Source organism: Pinus tabuliformis, chromosome 1_2 (assembly GCF_031772625.1).
Source record: "Pinus tabuliformis cultivar Carrire ecotype Pingquan chromosome 1_2, CPIR1, whole genome shotgun sequence".
Classification (NCBI taxonomy): Eukaryota; Viridiplantae; Streptophyta; class Pinopsida; order Pinales; family Pinaceae; genus Pinus; species Pinus tabuliformis.
In genome coordinates this window covers 438,604,994-438,609,829 of record NC_142298.1, presented here as the reverse complement: position 1 = coordinate 438,609,829, position 4,836 = coordinate 438,604,994, and positions in this window count along the sequence as shown.

Below are 4,836 nucleotides of genomic sequence, written 5' to 3'. Positions count from 1 at the left end.
TGCAACTCCTGGGGCTACCGAATTTGCTTCATCAACCCGGGGTTTGTACAAACTTGGAGGTGACAGTGTTGTATACACAAATAGATGTAATTTGTCTACTCTTTGTCACTTTTGAGCTAGGGTGATAGACCGCTGGGGTTTCTCAAACCATCCTTCTATTGATTAGAAGAAGTCTGATTACAAATTTAGAGAAGGGAAATTTACCCTAATTGGAAGAGAAGAAATGTTATCTATTGCATGAAGGAAAGAATGAAAGAAATGCTTGCAAAACAACATGAAATCCTCTATCTACTTGCTAACATACTTTGCTTGCAAAGGAACCCTATTTTAACACATGTGAGGTTTTAACTATTCTAAGCATGAAATCTGATCTAAAGAGTGCTAAATGTTGTGCGCAAGAGTAACTACTATAAAAGAACTTTTTATTTTTATCTTTTTGCTTGAAAAGAAAAGTGTAAATCAAGGAAAATTTTAAGGATGGAAAATCATCTTGAAGTTTAAAAACGTTGGCGAACCTCATTACTCCCTAATATGAAAACTATAAAATGTTTATTTATGTATTTATAAAATTATTCAAATTTATAATGATTTTATATATACTCTCTACATAATGTTGGCGATTTCTAAGGTAAAATAAATTTATATTGTAAAATTTGGGCAAATCATTTTTACAAAAAAATGGAAATTGGTGACTCTTTTCTTGGAAAAATCATGGAAAATTAGCCCATTTGCGAATATTGGCCCCTAAAATTTTCTATGGTGTAAAAGCTAATCTTTCTTGGTTCTTTGGCAGGAGAGATAGGTGTGAAGGACAATGATTATAATGGTTCAGATGACTTGGAGGGAAAGTAGGGACCTAATCCAGGCTTTTAGTGCTGATTCTTTTCAATTCCGGCTCAAAACAAGCTTCTACAGGTTTTCCTACAGGATGTCTACAGAAATACTAGTTGACCTACAAGATCCCCTATTTTACTACAGGAACAGGCTGAAAGCTTAGGGAGTGGTCTAGAAGGTGGGATGGAGCTTGGAAAATATGAATAAGGAGGGAATAACGCATCAGAGTGGTAGGCACTCACTTAGAACTCAAACCAAAGCTTTAAGATGGTTAGATTTTCTCAACGAAGATGGAAAGTTTTCCTCATAAGACAAGAATTCGAATTGAGGCCTTAATGAATTTTGGCAATCATGGGTGGATGTGGATTGGCTAAGGTTGATGAGATGAGGTCTCCCTACAATTTAGAAACTCCTGCAACAACAAACATCATTCTTGGCATTTATATATACAAACTCATCAAAGACAAGAAGGGTTTATTAAAAAAAATAAAACAGAGTTGTCACCATTTACTTGCTAAGCTCATGCATGGAAATGATTGGAACTAATATGAAAGTGAGATGAAATCATGCAAAACTTAAGAGATCAGAAAATACCAATTGCAACTCATCTATGAAACTGAAACATAATTACCTAATTAGCAAGAAAACCCTAGATTTCATGAAAACCAAAATGTTATCTTTTTGGGTTGTATGAGAAGTGTTCCTCAAACCATGATCCCTGAAAGGGAGAGATTAGGTGAAAACCACTTGCTGTCAGCCTTTGCGGAATATAGTCTTATCACTACAATGCTACTATTAGAACTATTCACAAATGGAAGCAAACTAATGAAATCTATCACTACTTGCAAATTAACAATACCAAAATCAGTTTAACAACTAACTATGAGATAACCTAAGCATACATATATAATAAGAGGAACCTCTACTGCTAGGGTTGGACCCTAACCCAAGAGCTTCATCCCTTTGAGTCAAATTAGTGCTGGATCAAGGGAATGCTCCTCATTTCATTGAAGAAATCGTAAATACATAAGAGTGCTTGGTTACAATGCTTCAACTCAAAAATTGCTTAGATATCTTGAACAAAAAATGTGAATCCTAATGAAGCCCTATGCCTATTGATTTATACAGCTGAAGTTACCAACAACTTCCTTAAATTTAGGGAGGCTTGGCTCCAATATCGAGATCAACTGGCCTTCAACTGTCACTGGGTTGGCTGCCAATTAACTTCATGACTCGGTGCTTGAAACTCCAAGCTGATGAGACTTGATTGAGAAATATTCGAGTGAGTGAGGAGTTAAGGAGGGAGATCGTGTGTCCTAGAATCCCTCTTTCTTGTCTCCATTCAAGTTCCTGCACTTTAATTAGCCAAAATTTGCTCCAAAACCTGCAATCAATGCACATTAGACCATAGACATGACATCTCATCTTTACTCTCCTCATTAAGCAAAACATAATTAAAAAATGTAAAGAATGATGAGAAAAGTTGATTTTAGTAAGTTGGTGGTGCATTAAGGCCCATATAATTTACCCATTGATGAGCCTCATCATCACCTCCCTACTAAAAATGTTGCTCATCCTCTGAGATACTCAATCTATGTCCATGTCTTTCATTGCTTTGGTGGCCTCACTGACATTCCAGGCTTCTATTGTAGTCTCCTCCTCTTGTGGATAAAACCCTGCATTCGTCCCTATTTCTCCCCATTGCTTTATTTCTTCTTCTTCCTTTCTCCCCTCTAACATACCTAAAAGCAATGGTGGGCTGAGTTTTAATCCAATCTAGTTGACCTTGAGTCTTTGTAATGTTTTCTTATACATTGGGACTCTCTCTAGTGCATCCCCCATTCTATCAGGAGAATGATATTCTTTGATCTTTAGGCTTTAGGGTAAGGTGTTCCATCAAATTTGGCAGGCTTGGTAGCTGTCATCTCCTAGCAAACTTAAGATGTCTTCAAAATGAGTGAATACGTGTTCTTGTACAACAAGGTATCTTGGTGCAAGCTTCAAATCATTTGCAATGAGGTTGTGAGTGCTGATGACAACCATTGGGTTAGCATGTTCTGCTCTAATGAAAAGGGGTTCTGCTTCTTATTTTTCCAATACCCTTTTCATTTTTGTAGAGTTGGATTCCTCATGACTCATCCAAGATGCAAAGCGCATTAGTTGTAAGTCCCCTAGCTTTGGATTTGGGTCCCACACATTTAAATCTGTTAGAGCTAAATTCTGTAGGCATAACTCAGATATCTTTTCTCTATCCTCCAGGGTGCTTTGGTCACATAGGTCAATGTATTTCATGTAGTCTTGGAAAGGAATTGTTCCTCTTTGTGCTAGGGTTTTTATCTAAAACTGTAGCCATTGTTATTTGAGGTATAAGGCATATGACTTTGCTGGCATCCTGCATTGAAGTGCCTCCATGGATAAACTTGCCATAGTTGCCAATTGGCCTTCCTTTTCCTGTAGCTGATTTCTTAGCCATGTGTTCTCAGCCTCTAACTGAGGTTTCATTATTGTTTCCATGTTTCTTATGCTACTTAATTCTCTGCCCATTTCTTGCAGCTTCTCTTCCATGTGGCCTACATCCTCTACCCCTTTTTGATTTAGCAATCTGCATCCACCTATGTGTCCTTGATCTCTCTTTTTCAAGTTCAAAGAATAGAGGAATGGAAAATTTTTATGGTATCACCCTATCTCCTTCAATGAATCTATAGTAGTAGCTGAGGTTTGGCTCTCAGATAGGCTCCTTCAGCTCCTGGATCTCTTACTCTATTTTTTCTTGAGTAATTCCTTCCTATTTTCCTTCCCTTTTCCCTTGCAACCTTTCCTGGTCTCTTTTCTATGTTTCCTGTAGGTTTGACAGGGTTTCCTGTAGGATTGTTTTTGCTTCTTGTAGGTCTGACTGTGTCTCCTGTAGGATACCTTTTCCTTTTGTTGAGGTTGACCTGGTGGCAAGTATCCTAACATAGGTGATTGGCGACTTGGGAGGAGCTTGTTTTGTGTTCCTTCTCCTTCCTTCTTCCCTGGAGGGACTGCTTTATCTTGTTATTTTGGTGAGTCCTCTATGCAATTGGAGTTTTGGTAGGGGTTTGAGGTCTCCCTTATCTAATCCTGGTGCTCTTCCTTGTCCTGAAATAAAGTGGAGTTTGCCTTTGTCTCTTACCCTTTGATTTGACAGTTGTACTTAGGGTTGCTAGAGCAGTTGTTGTTGCCTCCTTCTTTGTAGGTTCTGGGACACCCTTGGTGATTCTTATTCTTCTTCCATGCTTGTGTTTCAGAATTTGGTTCTCCTTAAGTAATTCATCCTATTTTTAATCTTCTTTGTTATCATATTTGTATTCTTCTTTATCATTCTCTGTTTCTTACTCTTTTTCATCCTTTGTTTCTTCTTCTTTTCATCCTCTGTTTCTTCTTCTCCCTCACTAGCAGTAGGGCTTCTGTCATACTCAATGGCTCGAATTGCTCCTTCTTCCTACATGTCTACAAATGTTTACCATGCAATAGGGATTCTTAAATTTTGAAGATCATCTTCAAGGATGAGTTTGATCAACCCATGATGTGCTAGATGCTGATGTTTCCCTCTTGTACTTTGATGCTCATGTCTATCATTGATTGTAATAGAAAATAATGTATACTAAGTTGTTATTATGAGGAGGTACCTCTTCTCCAAATCTTAGCTCATGGAGGAGTCTAAAGTGGTATCCATATACTACACTGTATGAAGCTTCACAGAAAATATACTTGATCATGTGGTAAACTCACTCTTTCCGGGATATGGAATGATTTCCCTTCTAACCACATTTTTTTCTCTTCAATTGGTTCTTCCCCCTCCAAGAAAAAACTTTTCTTTGCAAGAGTGTTTTTAGTCTTGTCCTCTTTTATCCATTGCAACCCTAGGGGGAGTGTAGTAGTTATCTTGCTAATACTCTCAAGGTTAATTTCTACTGACAAACCCTTCACTATAGCAGTGGAACTGGCTCTAGTGAGAGGTATGAGTGACAATGAAAATTC